The sequence below is a fragment of the Cyanistes caeruleus genome, chromosome 24, assembly GCF_971803275.1.
Source record: "Cyanistes caeruleus chromosome 24, bCyaCae1.hap1.1, whole genome shotgun sequence".
In the NCBI taxonomy this organism is placed as follows: Eukaryota; Metazoa; Chordata; class Aves; order Passeriformes; family Paridae; genus Cyanistes; species Cyanistes caeruleus.
This window is the reverse complement of record NC_141724.1, coordinates 4188537-4208855: the sequence shown is the minus strand read 5'-3', so window position 1 is coordinate 4208855 and position 20319 is coordinate 4188537. Positions and strand designations below refer to the sequence as shown.

General features: G+C 44.6%; 1 long non-coding RNA gene across 1 annotated transcript in view; it reads right to left on the bottom strand.

The window, feature by feature from the left end:
* Window positions 1-1970: 1970 nt before the first annotated feature.
* Window positions 1971-20319, bottom strand: part of LOC111939657 (uncharacterized) — a 97719-nt gene continuing 79370 nt past the window's right edge. Inside the window, exons 3-4 of the long non-coding RNA XR_015279092.1 lie at window positions 4255-5594; window positions 1971-3798 (exon numbers count right to left, since the gene is read on the bottom strand). This is a non-coding gene — a long non-coding RNA (uncharacterized LOC111939657). The remainder of the gene's footprint in view (window positions 3799-4254; window positions 5595-20319) is intronic.

Genomic DNA, 20319 nt, shown 5'->3' with positions numbered 1-20319 from the left:
TTTCCATACCCTTTTACTGCTTTTGGTGCTTACATTGACAGCCTAAGGTGTCTCAGGTAGGAAAGTGCTTTAAGTGCTGTGTTTATCCAGAAATGAAGAGTATAAAAGCCATGCACAATAAATAACTGACATAAAAGCAGGTTTCCCTCCACTCAACCCTCTGTAGAGGCAAAAGGAAAAATAAAAGAAGAGCTGAAGGAAAATGTCTACTTTCAACTGTCTTGCTCAATGTAAAAACTTCAAAACTTCTTTCTCAAGAAATTCCATGTAAATGTAACAAATATTTGACACAAGCTCCCTTCACACAAGCAGTGGATCAGATCAAACACAGTTTAAATTTATTGCCTCCTAATTAAATATCTTCCCTACAATCATCTAAAGGACATGGAAATGTATAAGATTAGGACATCCACGTATTAAAGGGATCCAGAGTATTCTGTCTTCCTCCAGAAAGTTGCATTTTAGGGGTTTCTCAAGTCAGAAGTCAGCACTGGTCCTGCCTGGGTTTCCTTCCCAGGAATGTGTTCATTTTCCTGAGAATCTACAGAAATTTCCCACATTCACAATCTTCTACAGCAATGGGAAAAACAGTCATCCAACCTCTTTTCTGAGTGGATTTTGTTGCCCCCTGCTTCCCATGCTGTAAAAGCACACAGCATCACCTTTGCCATGGCTCTCAGGACTCAGTTCCATCAAATCCCTCCCATTTTCCACATTATTTTACTCCTTTCCCCCATTATTTTTACTCCTTTCCAAACTAAAGTATTCCATATATTCCTCTCCTTCTGCATGAAAAACATCTGCATTCCCTTCATTCTCTTTCTCACCCCTCTTCAAACCTTTCCCAGCTTTCCCTTCACCCTGGAGCACTGGAATAACTGCACATGTGCCCAGGCAATTTTCACAGGGACAGAATTTATTCTCTCACATTAGAGACTAATTAAAAACAAATCATCCAAAGGGATTTTTCCTGATTCTGGAGAGTCAGCTCAGAGCCAATTATTCTTAGTGCAAAATCAGGTTTTTGAAGGTTTTTTTTTGCAAAAGTATAATCCTGGAGCATCACTTCACACACCTATACTGATCTTTACCTTTCATTCAATTTGACAGAAAATGTAATAACATCCTCCTGCAAATCCTCAGGGAGTTTGAAGACCAGAGCCCACCATAAAAAGAGTCTCCTTGCTATTTTCCCATTCCTAATCCCTTCTGAATACCATGAGCCCGGCTTCAAACCCCAGGACCTCCTGGAAATCAACTTTTTAGTCCCATCTTTCTTCCTACCTTCTAAAAGATCCATAAAGAATTTCCTCTCCTGGGCCACAACAGCCCAGCAGTGTCAGCACAGAAATTGGCTTTCTGAAATGCATCACTATGATTTTGAGATTGTTTCAGACTAGAGAATTTCATGGTTTTATTTGGTTCCATTTAAGTGAAACCACTTAAAGAGTGGAAGCTCAGGGGGAATTTCTGGCTCTGCACAAGTCCCTGACAGGAGGGGCAGCCGAGGAGGGTCAGGCTCTGCTCCCAGGGAACAGGGACAGGAGGGAGGACATGGCCAGGGGAGGGTCAGGATGGATGTTGGGGAATATTAATTCACAGAAGAGGCTGTACAGCCCTGGCACAGCTGCCTAGGGCAGTGCTGGAACCACCATCTCTGCAGGGATTTAAAAGCCATGTGGATGTGACGCTTGGGGACGTGGGTTAGTGGTGGCCTGGGCAGTGCTGGGTTAGTGAAGATGAGGAATTCCAAGCAGGCTGAAGAGGATAAGAAGGGAGTGTTCACTCAACCCAGATTTGCTGTAGTTTCAGTTCATACAGCTCCTTACAGAACTTCTGTTTGACCACTTTAGGAAGAGGTCATTACTGCTGTCTGTGGTTTGAGTTCACAGAACAGCAGTAAATATTTATATCTGTGCAGGTACAGTTCACCTGGCTCCAGAATAAGATCAGTTCATGGAGACATCATACCAAGGACAAGTGAAATTTCATTTGAAGGTCCCTTAAAACAAGAAACACAAACACACCTTAGCAGTGGATTGCTGTATCACTGCTGGAACAAACGGTGAATGTCCTGATAGAGTCAGGGACACCAAGGAATCATTTTTCCTGAAGATAACTGATTTTACAGTTGTCAGTAAGTGGTAATTAACGGGATCTCCTCAGAGAAAATGGCTTGGATTCCCCCACAGCCTGGGGCTGTGGTCGATGCCCTGTGGCAGAGGGGAAGGGGAAGAGGAAAGGAAGCGGAAGAGAAGAGAACAGGACAGGACAGTGAAGAGGAATTGTGGAGCTTCTCTGCCTTCACTGCTTTTAGATTTGTCAGGAAGACAGAATGCATAACAATTATCAACTTCAATTCTATGCTATAATTTGACACATATTTTTATAAGGCATTTAAATCCTTAAACGACTCGATTAATAAAAAACAGTGACACCAAAATTTACCAGTGTTGTCAATAATTTCCAGAACATTTTGTCTCTCAGCTGATGTCAATAATCAGAGTTACCAAATTCTATATGTCATCACTTAAAATCTTCGCAGACAACTTTAAAACAATGATGGAAACACTGAAGTTTTCCGTGGTTGATCTCAGCTGTGGAATCCTGAACCATGTGTTGGAGATGGAATATACAAAAACACACAGGGAATGAGGCTCTCGGAGCAGGGATTGTGCCCCTTCCACTCAGAGCCCATGGGGCTCAGCCCTTCCAAGTCCGCTGCATCTCCAGGGAATTAATTTACTTGGAAATAAAAGAGCAGGATGACAGCTGATGGGAGTGCAGTAGATACACAGAGGTTTTTCCACATTGCTGTTTTAAATTTAGGTGACCAAACTTCGACCTCTGATTTCTGCACTCAGAGCCTGGCTCTGTAGAAGCCTTTGAATGCAAGAGGCCATGTACAAATGTCACCTTTTATCTGGGCTGGATGGGAGGTGATATTTTAGGCAGCATTGAGCTTTTTTTCTAGAATTTCTTTATGTCCCATATTCCTCAGTATTTATTTTATAGTTCTGTCTCCATGTCCTCTGGGAGCCTTGGTCTGAGAACTTTCTGCCGTGGTTTTGGTCGGTATTTGAATGAACATTCAGCTCCTTTTCTGTGTCATTCAGTCACGTTTCCCCCCTCCCAGGATTAAATTTGGGTTTCTTTACCCCTCTGTGGAGAGCTTATTGTCTGACATTAATTCCCTGAGGCTACTGATTAACCACCCTGGCACATTTAAAGTCTAAAGTTTGAAATCCAGTGAGAAGTAAAAGTGAAAAAAGACACAGTCTGAGAATAAAAATTATATTGATCATCTGGCAATATTTCAGGAGCTACATGGAATTTGTTCTCATCTCTTAGTGGCAGTCAGTGAATGTTAGTTTTCTTTTCCAGGGAATGACTACAGGGAATTATTTTTTAATGCTAGATGGCTAAAATATCATAATACCAAATAATATCCCATTATCATAACTGTAAACCTACCAGCCTATTAAAAGTTGAACCTGATGATTTGCTACTCTGCAGTTTAATTTTGCAGAAGGAAAGTCAGTGTTTCTCAGGATATTGACTCCTCAGAAATGACACTCATCTTGGTTTTTCCTTGTTGAGTTCCAGCTTTAACCAGCAGTGATCAGCCTTTGTTTCTCTACTAGGAAGACCCTGCAGAATTCCCTCAGCACTGTGTGCCAACAAGCAGAGTCTCCAGAAAAAGGAAGAAAAGTCCACACTTGGTGTGTCTGGAGGGCTGCAGGCCGTGGAACCAACTCACCCAGAATAAAAAGATGGAAAAGAAGTGGACTCCAGCACCTGTGATAATAACCAGACATTTCCACATCAGCCTGAACAGTTTTGAAGAGCCACAGGTGTACTCTAGACCACAGACTTCTCTTTTTCCCAAGAGAAAACATGCAGAAAATGCTGTACATCAGGATTATATTGTTAACTTCACAGTCACAGAAAATCCTGAGCTGGAAGGGACCCACAAGGATCCTTGAGCCCAACTCAGGACACCCCCAAATCCCACCCTGGGCATCCCTGGAGCAATGTCCAAACTCTCCTGGAGCTCTGGCAGGGCTGTGCCCATTCCCTGGGGAGCCTGGGCAGTGCCAGCACCCTCTGAGGGAAGAATTCCCTAATTGCTCTGACAGGATCTGAAATCCCTTCGTGGTTTCCACTGCTAACTGTTCTCACTTCTAAGAATTTCGAGGGACAGTTGAATACTGAGAAACAGAATTGCAATTGTGATGAAAATAAAAGCAATACCTTCCAAATAGCCTCCAACAGCTCTGGAACAGATGCTGATCTTTGCCTTGAGGTTAAGGGGCTGTGTTGCATCTGTTGGTGAGTCACCAGGGCAGAGATTAGAATGCTGTGTTTGTGTTTAGATTATCTGCTGTAAATGCATCCGGGTGACTGTCCTGGGATTAATTTGATGAAGGCTGACATTTGTGTGCTATCACCTCGTTGTTATCTGCTCCTCACAGGCTTTGTTGGCAGTTCCATAACCACCTCCCCCATTCAGCTGAGGAAGGGGAATAAGAAAGTGGAAAAGGTCAGATGTCTGAAGTGATCTTCACCATGTGCTTAGCATTTACATCACAAGAATTAATGGAATAACTGCAGCCCCAAGAGCTTTGGTCCCAAAGCTCTCTCTTCTTTGGGGTGATACCACCTTCTCACACAGAATTTGTGTCTGATTCTTCTCAGATAGTAACAGAACAAGAAGGAAGAGTTTAAAATAAAAAGAAGAAGATTAGATCAGATATTGGGAAGAAATTTTTCCCTGTGAGGATGGGGAGGCCCTGGCACAGGGTGCCCAGAACTGTGGCTGCCCCTGGATCCCTGGAAATGTCCAAGGCCAGGTTGGATGGGGCTTGGAGAAACCTGGGATAGTGGAAGGTGTCCCTGCCATGGCAAGGGTGGCACTGGATGAGATTTAAGGTCTCTTCCAGCCCAAACTATCCAGGATTCTATGATTCTGTGGTTCAGTGGTTCTATGGTAAGGTTTATTTCCTACACCCCAGTCTGTAGCTGAAGTTTGTTGAGACACTGCTTTTTACTGCTCTTGCTGGAACTGTAGCACCACATTCCAAACACCTGCTCCTTCCACAGTGAGAAATTTTCCAGCTGAAAAACATCTGGAAGAACTCTGGGGTGGTTCCATCCATGGGCAGGGATGGCTCCCACTAGGCCAGGTGAGATTTGGGCTGCTGGAGAGCACAGCCTGAGAGATCAGTGCACAGCTGGAATTCCTGACATAAACACATTTTCATGTAAAGCTGAAATTAGAGAAATGTTCCAGCTCAGCAAATCTCTTCCCAGGACAAAAGAACTCTAAATGCCAGGAAGCTCTTCTCAGAGAACGTGGGGAAAGTCCCATCTGAGAGCTCTGCCAAAGATTCCTTTGGACTCTGCTGGTGCCAGAGGGAGCTGCTCACATCAGTGTCAGCTTTGTGAAACTCTGAATTATCTCTCTTTGCTGCTTCTTTCCTATAAAAGTTCCCAGTGGGACCCATTGGTTTTTACCACCAGCGTAAGCAGCCACTTTCCAGGAGAACCAATTATCATTTCATTCCACTGCTTTACAAGGCAGAACAAAGAACCTGATAGGAAAAACAACAACAAAAAAAAATCAGATCATGAAATTCACAACAATAAGTTTCAATATAATGCATTAATTTCTCCTCATTCGGTTCTAGAGAGGACAATGTCATTCCAGGAATGTTTGGGCCAAAAGTTTCAATGTCACTGAAAGCCTAATCCTTAGAAAACATTGGAAGATGAACTTTGACTGTATAGAACTTTAAATAAAAATAGCATTTTCACTAATGTATTCTTCCCAAGTGCCTGCTTCTTCCTAGCGTGTTTCCCATCCCAATACTGTTTTTGCAGCTGGCAAATGACACCGCCAATGAGTCTTTATGTTCAATGTTATTTAATACATTCCCATCAGAAAGCTATTTTTACTGTACAATTTCAATATCTTCTTGAAGTGTCTTGCATGTAATGTTCATATTTTAATTTACATTTCTTTCCCATAGGATAAGTAAATAGAGAATCAAACAACAATATTGAACCAATTTAGGTTTGTTTGCTGAAAGGATCTTAAAGAATGGAAAATTGCTTTGTTTTACTAAAAACAAAAGGAAAAATGCAATCTTTTCAGGCAGTTATCCTGGAGATAAGGGATAGACCTTCCTAATAGGGCATTTGCATTTCATTTTATAGGTTTGTGGAAATAATGTGGTCAATAATCATTATAAATGGTGGGATGGAATGTTCTCAAAATCCTGTCCCATTCATAGAACAACCACTTTGACAGGTACAGCCTTCACCTTGAGGGAAACAGCAGCCTGGCCCAGGGCTCAGGACCATTTTATTTGGGGTTTGAGGAGCAGATATCAGTTACACAAGTTTGTCCAGGACAGATCTCATCACACCAAGAGATAAAGTCCCTTCCTGCTGTCCTTTACTGTATAATAATAGTAATAATTAATACACATCCTCTTGGACTGAGAAAATTTTTATTCACACACAACTAGTATAAAAATACTGTGACCTCTTTTACAATCTTCAAGCCAATACTTTCTGCTGAATTGGAAAAATAATCTTATGTGGCTACAGAAATAATGTTTGTGTTTTATCAGTGCTGTTCCCGCCAAAGGCTGGATTATCTGTTTCACATCCATTTAAACACAGGAAGGTTATAACAGGGCAGACAGCAATCTGGGCTTTATTGGCTGGGAAAACTGACCTCATAAATCTGATTTGATACATCTGTCCTTTGGGCTGTCTGCATGTATGCCCATGCATCCACTTGGCCATGTGCCTGCTCAGTGGTGGATCAGCTTCTGTGGCTACTGCTCAGAGGATTTTCCATCTCCCCCTCCCTGCTGCAAAAATAAATACTCTGAGGGAAGTGCAGAAAGGATGATGTGTTTATGGGTGCTTGGAGGTGCTTAAGGGAGACAAGATATTCTTGGAGGAATGCTCAGGAAAACATTCAAACCACCCAGAGCAATGTTGGTTGTCCATTTCTGGCAGCAGACTGGGATGTTGTCCCATCCCTGGAAGTGCCCAAGGCCAGGTTGGATGGGGCTTGGAGAAACCTGGGATAGTGGAAGGTGTCCCAGATGATGGCAGGGGTAGCACTGGATGAGATTTAAGGTCCCTTCCAACCCAGACCAGTCCAAGATTTGGTTATTCTGTACCAAGGTTTATTTCCTACACCCCAGTCTGTAGCTGAAGTTTGCTGAGACGCTGCTTTTGGCTTCTCCTGCTGGAACTGTAGCACCACGTTCCAAACACCTGCTCCTTCCACAGTGAGAAATGTTCCAGCTGAAAAACATCTGGAAGGACTCTGGGGTGGTTCCATCCATGGGCAGGGATGGCTCCCACTAGGCCAGGTGAGATTTGGGCTGCTGGAGAGCACAGCCTGAGAGATCAGTGCACAGCTGGAATTCCTGACATAAACACAGTTCCCAGTGGGAACTATCAGCTTTAACCAGCAGCATAAGCAGCCACTTTCCGAGGGCAACAATTATCACTTCATTCCAGTGTTTTACAAGGTAGAACAGGATGATCTTTAAGGCCCTTCCAACCCAAACCAGCCTGGGATCCTTCGTGATTCTGTGATTCCCTGTGAGGACACAGCAGAGTGTGAACGCAGCCCATCCTGACACAAGGCTGCAGGTCATCCTGTACCCCAAACACCAACTCCAACACAAAAACTTGTGCCTGCCACCTGAACATCACATTCCAAACTTGATCTTTCCATGGTGATAAATGTTCTGACAGAGACACAGTTGGAGGAGCTGTGGAATGGTTTGGGTTGGAAGGGACCTCAAAGCCCATCCCTGTTGCATTTCCTTCAGCCCTCCCACATCAACCCCAAAACATTGCTCTCTGCCACCTGAACCCAGCCAAAACCACCAAAATTTCAAGTTGTGAGCAGGGACTGAGGGATCAGAATGGCCCTGTGTGACCCCAAACTGGAAGTTCCAATCATTCCAGGTGCATGGATGTGCTGGACTGCCTTTCCTGCAGTGAGATGTTCCAGTTTGTTCAGCACCAGAGACCCGTGGGGTTGCTGTGCAGCACAGTGCAGACCCCTTGCCCTGAGTTATCTCAAGGAAACCACCATCAATCCCTTTTCCCTCCTTTTTTCCAGCCATTCCATGAGTCAAGGATCCCATTCAGGCTTACACAGTTTTCCACCAGCAAACCAATCTAATATTGCTAGTGAGTAAAAGAAAAAGAATAAAAAAGAGTATATTTTGCTCTTTGTCTATTTAAATAGAGGTTCAGGTACCAATCATAGAATCATTAAGGTTGGAAAAGGTAATAATTGGCAGTTTTTGAAATAGCTCATGCAAGGTCAAGAATGTTCACTCCTTTCTGTTCTCATCCCCTCAAATCAAGGACCTTTGAAGTAAAACTTCAGAAGTGCTGTTATTATGGTCTGCATAAAAAGTGAAATATACAATAGAAGTAGAAACAAATTAAAAATTAAATATTGTCATTTTAGAACATTTCCCTCCTGCCTTAGGTTTTCTTTTTTGATAGACTCACAGGTAATTCAAGGATAGATAAACATTTCTGTTCCAAATGTCTGATTTAGTTGCTAGATGCAAAAACAGCAGCAATATGTTTTTAAAAAATTAAAATTATAAATATATGTAAACACTAAGCAGCCTGGCTTGGAATCTATACTGATTTCTGCTTGTTTCAGGCTCTGTTATTTAACTTCATAGTGGGAGAGCAGAGGATTAAACCCCAGATTAGCCTCCATTCTCTGGCTGGATTTGGCAGTCCAGCTGTTTAGAAGGAAAGCAGAGAGGAATAGGCTCAGGCTATTGATCCAATTTTCTGCTCTGTGCTGAGAAGACACAGCAGCCTGAGCTGATTTTAGAATGACTCCACTTCCCAACAGTTCTCCTAGTGCAGGATAAGATAAGAAGATCATGGGAACAGCAGCTGATGGACTAATCCACCCATTGATTTCTCCTCTCTGCTTACTCTCTGTGTTTTAATTGAATTTTGTGGTTCAACATTGGTTTCAGCCCGTGCTTTCCGAGTCAACCAGAGTACAAAGTAAAGCAATGGGAAAAATCAAATTCTTGAATTTTGTCCAAATGGAATTGGACAAAAATAGACTCAAAGATTCTCATTGCAAATTGGACTCTGGAATGAAGGTTGTGTTGGGGTTTTTTTTGTTGTTCTGGTTTGGGTTTTTCTCCTTTTCTCTCAGCTCTTGCTTGCAACAAGGCCAATGTGAAAAGGAGAATGCTGGGAAAGAGACATTTTCCTGTTCCCAGCAAGCAGGTTAAAAAATTGAGGGAGCTGGAGGTTTTGAAGAACTCACTTTTGACACAGAAGTCACAGAAGAAAGTTAGCAGATGGGGATAAGTTGCTGTCAGTCACCTCTTACACAAATACCTCCTTTGCCAGCCGTGCTCCAGCTCGGTTTGCTGGCTCTCATCAATGCTCTAAGTGCTAATAATTCAACTTCTGGACATCCAGAGGCATCACAGTGTTGAACATAATTCTAAAAGAAAGGGAGTAATTTAAAAATAGAGATGAACAGTTCCCTTCCACTGCAGCACTGGGCAGTCTTTCCATGCCCTGCCTGCCCTGTGCTTCAGACAAGTTACAGATTTTTCTACCACCTTGATGACAACTCCTGGATCCCTCTTTCCTTCTGCTTTACCTGGACAAAGCCCCTCAGAACTCAGGAGATAAGATTTACAAACATGGGTGATGATTTGATCATTTACAGCCAAGATTATGGATGGCAATTTCCACATCTCCTTATTCCCCAGCATCCCAAGCAAACTGCAGGGAATGGATGTCCCTTCCTTGTTAGCAGAGCTGTCTCAAAGCCTGTTTCCAGTCCCAAAGCACATTGTGCTGTGCTCAAGTGGCAGAGGAACCAACAGGCCACGTGTAAACAGAAAATCCAGGATGGAAAAAGGAAAAGCACACGCACAACACAACTTTTCCCACTGACCACAATGCTGTAAAATGACTCGGGTTCCACAAAAGGTATAAAATCAATATTAGACTCAAAGAATAAGGGAGGCATTCTTTGAATATCCCATAAGTTCCCCTGGACTTCCAGAACTTTTGAGCAGTTGTTCTTTACAGGAAAACATAAAACATATTACTACCTGAGATTTCCAAGTGTGAGTTCTGCTCTTAATGTAGTAACAATTAAAATTCCCAGGTTAATTTCCAAGCAGAATTACTTTACACATGTGACAGCTTGAATTTGGTATGCCCCAGATTTTGGAAAGGCCAATGGAGTGACAAATGCAACATAAAATTGTCTTTGCTCTCCTGAAAAGAACAGTACAGAGAGGAAAACCCAAAATACTGCCTGTCCCTTGGTGCATAATGAAGAACAGTTTCAAGACATGGTTCTGTGTTTCCAAGGAATCCCAGCACAGCGAGGAGAAGGGTGCCAAGACACAGCAGCATGGCAGGAGCTCCTGCAGAGCCAAGCCTTCAGCAGATCGTGGGCAGCCGGGCAGGAGCCAGGCGTGATGCTCCCCACAAGGAGCCACCCATGGCCCTGCCAGGCTCCCAGAGCTCAGGGACACGAGGGAGAGCCTCCAGAAGCACTGAGCAGTGGCACCATCCAAACTCCTTTTTATGGCAATGACTGCCTCAGTCTTATATTCTTGATGTTTGGGAAGCATCTGTGCATTGCACTAAGGAAAGAGGGAAAGGAGCTGATCTCCAGGTTTGAAGCAGTAACTGGTTTGGGGATCAGAAGCCCAGTCAGTAACTGGTTTGGGGATCAGAACCCCATTCTGTAACTGGTTTGGGGATCAGAACCCCAGTCAGTAACTGGTTTGGGGATCAGAACCCCAGTCAGGAACTGGTTTGGGGATCAGAAGCCCAGTCAGGAACTGGTTTGGGGATCAGAGCCCCATTCTGTAACTTCAGAAGCCCAGTCTGTAATTGGTTTGGGGATCAGAACCCCATTCTGTAATTGGTTTGGGGATCAGAAGCACAGTCAGGAACTGGTTTGGTCTAAGTGGACCTTTTCCTGCCATCCATAACCTGAGCTCAAGGTGAGCTGGCCAAAACCTTGCCCTCTCCACCTGCTTCTGGAACATTCTGCACTTCCTAGTGCTGAGGCAGTGCTGGAAGTTGTTAACCCATTGATTCCAGGCATGAAGCACTGCAAATCCACCACTGCAAATTGCAGAGTGCCAACCCATCTCCTCCATCTGTGGGCTTCCATTCCTCAAGAGCACACAGTGAGTTTTGTTTGCTACATGACTGCATTATGTAAAGCTGCTGCTGGCAATATCAAAACATATTAAAAGTTTAACCAAGACAATGTGTTTGAGAAGAATTTGCTTTCTTTGGAGCTGGAATGTCCCCATAAAAAGGCATGATCTGTACGAGAGTGAGCTGTCCAATGATCTACAAACGCTGTGTTGTGTCCTGGAGTAAACCCTGCTCTCCTCAAACCCAAATTGGTTTGGATTCCCTCTGTGCATGCAAAGAGCCCTTTCAACCCATGCTGCAGCTGCATGTCTTAAACCTGCATTGGGGCTGATTTTCACAGGTGGACTTTCATGTCACAGTATTGCAGGTCTGGTGATAACACCACAGAGGCTCTCCAGGACACCCCTGGGAGGGGAGTGTCAAAGTGTCCCTGAAATGCAAAGCTGCTCCTGTTTGCAAGGCTTGATCCACTACCATGGTTTGTCAAAAACCATAAAAAGCTATTTTCCTTATCCCAAAATTCTCCCTTTTCCTACAAGCCCATTGAAAACACTATTATTGCATTGGAAACCCTGTTATTGCATTGAAAACACGCTATTATTTCTGCAGATCTGTGCAGAGGGTTACTGCTGGTTCCTTGTGCCCCCTCCCCACCTCAGTCAGCCTCTCACACTTCACCCCATCTCTGCAGCATCCCACACCTCTGCTCCAGCTGTTCCACGATTTCCCCTTAAAGATTTGTGTTCCCCAGGCTCCCCCAGCCCTTGTGCTCCCCTGCCAGCTCACAGGACAAGGAAGTCCAGGATGCATAAGAGTTGCTTTAGAGCTTCATTTCACTGCTGATAATTGAGGGATTTTATTTTGCAAACTATTTTATTTAGCAATCCAGAGGTGGAAATCACGGTGAAGATGAGACAAAGTCTGCGATACCGAAATAAAAACCTGGTGTATGAGTGTGACAGCCCTACCAGGGGCTCACTCCATGCCTAGTTTTCCTCCCAGCAAAACTGAAAAGCTTTGTTTTCATTCAGTTTTTCACTCAGAAGAATTCTCACAGGCAGAACTTTGCCTTTTCCTGCAGAACAACTGAACACACACAAGCACTCCCAGGCTGGCCCAAAGTTAGTTCTGGCCTGGAGTTCTGCCTCCAGCAGAGCCCAGAAGTGTAGAAAACAAGTGTAAGAAACAGGGAAAGTGCAAAGCAATTCACTGGTGGATGTGCCCTCCCAATTTACTGCCTTTTTTAGTAGTAAAAACAAGTTGTAACATTGGCAGGGAGCTCCAGTGTTTTACACTTTCATTATCTCTACTGTTATACAATACAGAGCTCAGGTCCTGGAAGATGAGTATGATATTAAATACTTCTAGAGCTTTGCTTCAAAAGGGATTATTTGCACTTCTTTTCAGCCTTTCCCAAAGCCTCATTAAGATTTATCAATAAAGATAAGCAGATACTGAACAGAGACATGATGAAGAGCAAGTCCATCCTTTGCATCCCTGGTGTCAGGGCAGGGTCCCTCCAACTGGGGCACTTTTTTTCAGCTACTTTATAATGTCCAACCCCCAACAGAATCATAAAATCATGGAATGGTTTGGGTTGGAAAGGACCTTAAAGCTTAACTTCTTCCACTAGAAGAACTAGAGCAGGATGCTCCAAGCTCTGTCCAACTTGGACACTCCCAGGGATGGGGCAAATTGTCAAATGCATCTCCCTCCAAGACTGATGTTTAAATTCCTAATTTCATAGCAAGATTCCCTCCTGCCTCCCTTGCAGCTGCCCAGGTAGTGCTGGAAGGATGAAGCTGAGTGCAGGAGCCTGGGTCAGACCCACAGAGAGACAGAACTCTTACAAATGCCAGGATGACTTTCATAGCTCTGATGTTTTGATCCTTAGTGAGAGAAAGTGGTTTCACTAGTTAAGACAACCTTAAAAAAAGGAGCTTCCTCCAAAAGAGACAGACCCAGCTTCTCTGAGCCAGGTGAGAGGTGCCTGGGAGGTTGCACTTGTGTCCAGGCTGGGACAGGACCCAAATGTCTGAAGAAAAATGGCAGCCAGGTCTGACCTCACTCCTGTGAAAGCAGAAAAGCTTTTTCAGCATCTGCAGAATTTAAACCATCAGAAAAACAAGGGATCAGCGTCACAAAGCAATAGCACTGCTCTCTTTCACAAATAAAATCCAGTGCAGAAGAGGGACATTCCACACTAAATTGTGAGAGCTGTGTCCAGGTCTGGGCTGTTTCTCTCGGTCAGGTTAAACACGCCTGGGTGTCCCCACAGAGGGGAGGCCTCTTCAAGCACATTTTCTTTCTTAATTAAAAGAACATTTTGAAATTGCAATTGGCCTGTGACAAGAGCAAAGGACAGCACAGCAGCTGGAGTGATCAGCTTGTAGGGACATGCAAACAGGCACCAACGAGCTGGAATACACTCCTGCAGCATGGAAAAGGATTTCTTCACATGGAGAAGGGATTTCTTGGGTTTTTTAATGAACATTGAGTGCAACAGATGGCTTGGTGATGTGCACATAAAAACGGTTTTATTGGATATCATCACTGCTTGCAAATGAATTAGGAAATATGTGAGGCTCAGAAATCCCCTCCACCTCTCAGCATCCACCCACGGAGCCCGTGTGCTCTGGAAGGGCTCAGGAGAGTGAGGAAAGGCTCACAAAAGGGCGTGGAAAGAGATTAAAGTGATGAAACAGCTGCCTGGTGAGCCTGTGGCTCCTTGGGCTGGGGAGGGAGGTGGGGAAGGTTTGCAGAGAGGGGAAGGTGATGGATGAGGTGGGGATGGAAGGGCTGCTCAAGAACCCTGACACTGCTGAAACCTGGAGGCACCCACTGAGAGCAGCTCAGAACATGCACAAGGACTTTACAGAGTGGAGAACTTCTGGATATTGCTGCCAAAAAAGGTTTGGAAGCAAACAGTGCCTCAGGCAGACGAGTTCACGGACAACAGGTTCATCCAGATATAAATGGAATTAGGGTAGGGGTGTGCCTTCAACATCCCTCCTGCAACAACTGTAAGTAAATCTTATCTCCAGCTGTCACTTCTGGGGACAAAGTGCATTTTTTATTAATTTAAATCTGCAGTAGTCACTAAACGCTTTTTACTGTCCCTAAAGAAATATGAGTAGTAGTAATAATAATAGTAACAAATAAAATAACACAAACAAATAAAAAGTTAAAATTATTATTATTATTATTATTATTATTATTACTATCCAACCAAAATTCCAAGTCAAACCAACCCAGTCCATTTCCCACAGAACACAGACCCACAGAGCTCATGCTTCCAGGCATTGGTATGCAAAGAGTGAATAACAGTCCTGGTTTTAATTACTGCCCTGCACCAGTGCTAGGAACAGAGAGCCATGTTTTACAGCAATTCCTAAGTGTGCTCCTTCTTGGAACATAGAGAAGGGCTGGCCAGGGAGAATCCTGCAGATGGGATTCTTTTTCAAAGTTGGAATTCAACCTAAGGAAATTAAATCTTGAATGACTGGGGGGCAATCTGGGGCTCTCCCCGAAGTGTGGCCTCTCTCATGTTTGCTGATTTATGGTAAAGCACAGGTAGCTGGAAAACTTTCAATGGGCAGAAATGTTTGAAGAAATTGGCTGATTTATGGTAAAGCCTGTCCTGGTAGCAGAGCCTGGACAAATCTTGGATGAACTTTAAAGCAGACAGGTAATTCCTGTTATCACACAGTAATTGCTAACTCTGCCAAATTACCTTTTTTTTACCTTAATTCCATAGCTTGGTGACATTTTGTTAGTTATTATTTCTGTCTCCTTTCCACAAAATATTTCTTTAAAACTTCCAGCGAAACCAGTGCCTGAGAGGGAAGCTTTAAGCAGAATGTTCACAGAAAAAGACCGTGTTTAGACCAAAGAACAGGAAAAGGTGTTTCATGAAAAGCCTAATTTTACCCTTAAAAAATTATATACCAGCAACTCAAATGCCAAAGTGTTTGTCCCACCCCCTCCACAAGATTTAAGCAACAAAGCAACATTGTCTGAAAGCAGCAAGTTCTCTCGTGGGGTCTGTTCTACAGCAGGAGGTCAAGGGGCACCCTGGAATGTTTTGGGGCACTCTGAAAAAAGCAGATACTTCTATGGGAGAATCTTTGGCCCAGTGGCCACAGTTCCTGTGGTGTGTACATGAATTTGCTGTTCAGGGCCATGGAAGCATCCCTGGAGAACAAGCACAACCTGATCCCACAGCTGCGGTCCCAGTGCTGCTGCTGCACATGAGGATTCAGTCCTCAACGGGGGAAGAATTGTGCTGTGATCATGTCATCTGCCCACTAACAGGGCAAAAAGGATCAGGTTTTAATGCTCATCCCCTGCAGATAGAAAATCCCTTAAGCAGCTGCCAGCTGCCAGAGGTCATGAGCAAAGCAGGGTCCCCCAGGCCAATGATTCCCATTGTGTCAGTGAGGGGAGGCCAGGCTTGGACAGGCACAGCTCCTGCAGAGTGGGAGAGCAAAGAGGGGAAACACGAAGCCCATTTCATCCATCAGAGCAGGGAGGAGTCACTCTGGGCCAGGGCTGATGCCCCTCTCTGCTTCCAAATCCTCTGCAGCAAGGAGAGGAGCAAAGCCACAGATTCTCAGGGAATCTGGAATTATGGTCCCACTGCCCAGCAACAGAAGGAACATGCAGACCTCCCCCAGAGCACTCTCATCTCATGCTGGCTTTGGGGGAATGAGTCCTTCAGCTGCTGAGCTTCTCTGGCCATGCTGGCACCCCCCAAAACAGGATCCCCCTGTCAAACTCTGCCTGTTGGGAAGATTAATGCTGGCACAGTGTGGGCAGCTCAGAACCAGGCAAAAATACCCAAGCCCAGCACTGGGGAGGGATGTTTTTTTCTGGCTCTTTAAAAGCCTCTGTCAAAGAGATGAATGTGAAAGGTACAGCAGAGCAGGTGTTCTTCTAAAAACCCACCAGAGCAGCTTCTGTCCAAGGAAAGAGACCTCAAACAAAATCCACCATCAGCAAACTCTGACCAGCAATGGTTTCCAAGGAGAACTCAGACTTCGACCCAAGTCTGGCTCAGCCAAGTGCAAAAAGCTCAATCTTGGGAAAAAAACTTTGCAGCTACTAAGCAGAAATTCTTAAAAATATTCATACTCTCACAGAAGAGCATGGAATAAACATCTGAGTGCTGATTCTCAAAATCCATAGTTCCTCTAATATTTTAAACAGCGTGTATGCTCTCATTTCATCCTCTCTGCCAATGAATAGCTGAGAATTAATCATAGAAATACAGAATGGTTTGGGTTAAAAAGAGCCTCAAATCCCATCCCATTCCACCCTGCCATGGGCAGGGACACCTTCACCATCCCAGGCTGCTCCAAGTCCTGTCCAGCCTGGCCTTGGGCACTTCCAAGGATCCAGGGGCAGCCACAGCTGCTCTGGGCACCTGTGCCAGGGCCTCAGCACCCTCAGAGAGAAATTCACACTAACATCTAATCTAAACCTACTCTCTTTCAGTTTAGAGCCATTAATAAAAACATATATTAAATAAAGCATGTATTGCATGCAAGTCTGTGCACTCCAGAAAAAAATGATAGTAGTTGTTATCTCTTCAAATGACTGTCAGGCCAAATCTGTGCAGAGTCTGAAGCAGAATGTGAAGTTTTTCTCAGAGCTCTGTCTATATGTCACTGCCACTACAATTATGTTCTGTCTGTAACAGCACTTGAACCATCACCAGACATTTTGCTTTTAGTCAGCTCAGGCTTTTGAGATGTTTTCATTTAGAGCCAAAGGGTTTCTTTCTCCTGTGCAGTACAGAACCAAACGAAAGAGAAAGAAAGGATTAGTGCAAATCACTTCAGCAATCCAGCACAGATGAGTAGCTGTCTCCCTGCCCGGTTTGGATTGCAGGCTGTTGGAACTGCATCGTGTTCCCATCGATTTTCCGACGCGCCCGAGCCGCATTCCCTATGTGCTATCGACTCAGCTGTGAAGCCATGAGGCAGAGACAGTTAAGAAAATATTTACAGGAGACTGAGTCCTACAGTAAATCAGTAATCAACTTGTTTGTCTGACCCATTTACTCATGACCCATAAGTGAGCTTCTGCTTTTTTCTGGAAATGTCTCCCCGCCCCACAACCCAGCAGTGGTGTTGCACAAACCCCCAAAGGCAAAGCAGATCCTCAGTTCCTCTATCAACTTTTTCACTTTCTGTAATGAACACAGGAAGAGAATTTGCATTGTGATCATTCCTTCCAGGCTCCTGGTTAACTTCTACTCAGCCAAACGTGGGTGAGCTTCCTCCAGCTGAGTTGGAAAGGTTTAATATCTCCTGTGGAGCCAGCTGGGGCAGCTGGGGGTGCTCACCTGGAGAAGAGACAGCTCCAGGGAGAGCTCAGAACCCCTTCTAGAGCCTAAAGGAGCTCCAGGAGAGCTGGAGAGGGACTTGGGATGAGGGATGGAGGGACAGGACACGGGGAAATGCTCCCACTGCCAGAGGACAGGGATAGGTGGGATATTGGGCAGGAATTTTCCCTGTGAGGGTGGGCAGACCCTGACACAGGTGCCCAGAGCCCCTGGATCCCTGGAAGTGTCCAAGGCCAGGCTGGACAGGGCTTGGAGCACCCTGGGATGGTGGAAGGTGTCCCTGCCCATGGCAGGGGTAGAACAGGATGAGCTTTAAGGTCCCTTCCAAAATAAACCAGTCTGGGATTCTGTGATCTCTTTCCATTCACTTTAGCCCTGGGAACAGCTCTCAGACAAGTTTACACAAGTTCACAGTGTTCTGCTTCCTGCAAATGTAAAAGTGTAAAAGGTAAATATTCTTTCAGGTAAAACAGACACCATCTTCCACTCTGAGTGTTCAATTTGAGCTGCTTTTAACTCCTCCTCCCACTCACATCAAAGCACCCCAGGACAGGCAGGGGAAGAGGTTTACTTGTGATACATCTTTTCTCATGTAAAGACTTAGCATTACAAGGAAGTATTGAATGTAATGCACGCACGCATTTAAATAAGTGTCTCTGAAGAAAATAAAACTTGTTAAGCTCATTCCATCCCTTTATACTTTTACAGGATCTCTGAAAACTGTTTGATTCTCTGTGGGTCCCTTTCTCAGTGACCTGACACCTCTCTAAAGTGCCAAGATTTTATGAACAGCAGCTGTACTCGCCCATGTTGCTTCCAAACCCACACAGATTTCAGAAATAAATGAGGATTCATCAAAAGCAACATTTTTCCTCGAAGGCTGTTTCTTCTAAACAAAAAGAGCCCAGACACTTCCCAAATGTCTTCCCTGAGACTTTCAGTAGCACAAAGGACAGAGATTCCAGGAGGAATCCATAGAATTGTGTAACATTTTGGGTTGGAAGGCACTTTAAAGCTCATCCTGTTCCACCCCTGCCATGGCAGGGACACCTTCCACCATCCCAGGCTGCTCCAAGCCCTGTCCAGCCTGGCCTTGGACACTCACAGGGATCCAAGGGCAGCCACAGCTGCTCTGGGCACCTCTGCCATCCTCATAGGGAAAATTCCTGCCCAATACCCCATCCATCCCTGCCCTCTGGAAGTGGGAAGCCCTTCCCTGTGTCCTGTCCCTCCATTCCTTGTCCCAAGTCCTTGGGCACTTCCAGGGCTGGGGCAGCCACAGCTTCTCACAGAAGCTCATCCAAGAGATCATGGGATGCTTTAAATTGTAATCCAAGCAGAGAAACAACTGGATGCAAACCAGTAGAGAATCAGAATTCATTCATCCTGTGCTCACAAGACTCTTTATCTGATTCCAGAGCACATCTTTCCCTTACTCAGCCTAACATTCCAATCTCTCACCTTGCACCAGTGACCTGCCAAAGGAAGAGAGCCCTCGGCTCATGGAGGGGTTGAGCAAGGCTTTCCTCTTTAAATCTGTGCCTCCAGCCACTGCTGAAGGAGAAGGATTCACCTCCGAGCACAGCAGCGCCCTGGGATCAGACATTCCTCTGTGCACTGCTGCCACACCTTCTCCAAAAACTGAATTGGTGTTTGTTTGGGTGACATGGGAACGTCAGAAAAATCAGACAAGCTCCTGCTTCTTCCCAGGGATCCCAGCTGTGCTGCTTGCTAACATCAGCCTGCTGGGGTGAGCTCAGGAGGGACGAGAATGTGGGACAAGAGGAGGATTTCTTCAGGACAGAAATTAGTGCTGGTGATACAGATTAAGTACAAACACAATGTATTGTTGATTACTGTGTCCAAACGAGCTTTTGTGACATAGTTTTAAAGAAAAAACAGGCAGCTTTTGCCAAGAAATACTCTTAGAGATGCTCAACACAAGTGTGCACTAACTTTCATGTAAAGAAAAGAAAAATCCTAACATTTTATAGCTCTCATCTGATGCTGTTTGCTGCAGCCACAATGGGCTCTAAGGCTCTCTCCAGTTTTCTAGCACAAAGTCCTAATCTGAGGATGTCCTAATGAAGCGAGACAAATGCTCAGCACAAGCAGAGCCTGACAGTTCTGCCATGCACCCTGAGGCTCCGGCCAAATCCCGAGGTCAAGGTTTGCAGGCAACATCTGAAGAAACTCTCCCTTTGTAAATGAAGACACACTTTGGCCTGTGACTGCCATCACATGCAGAAGCATTTTTCTTGGAGAAAAACAGAGCAATCTGCATAATCCTGCCAAATGGGGAAGGCAATTTCAGCACTCATGTCCAGCATTTTGTGCTGCAATCTCTGTAATGATATTCCAGGCAATTTTAAACACACATCACCTTCAAGAATCAATCTAGCACTGAAGCCACTTTGGCTCTGTGGGGAAGAAATTAAAGGTTTTTCTGTTGGTGCTAATAAAACATGAGGACATGGGTGCTCCAGGTTCAGAAAGCAGCACATCCCTGTGGCAAATAACTTGATTATCTCAAGGCTTCTCTGCCTCCTTGCTCTTTTGCCTTTACGTAGTGCCTTCCACACATCTTTCCCAAAGGATTTAAAGACCGGTCTCTCCAGCTGGCTGCCCTCTCCTGGACAGAATCAAAAAGTGTTTGATTACTTCCACTTAGATAAAATGATCTGCTTTTAATTTTTTTTTTCCCCTTTGGGTCTGTATAATCACAAAGGTTCCACTGT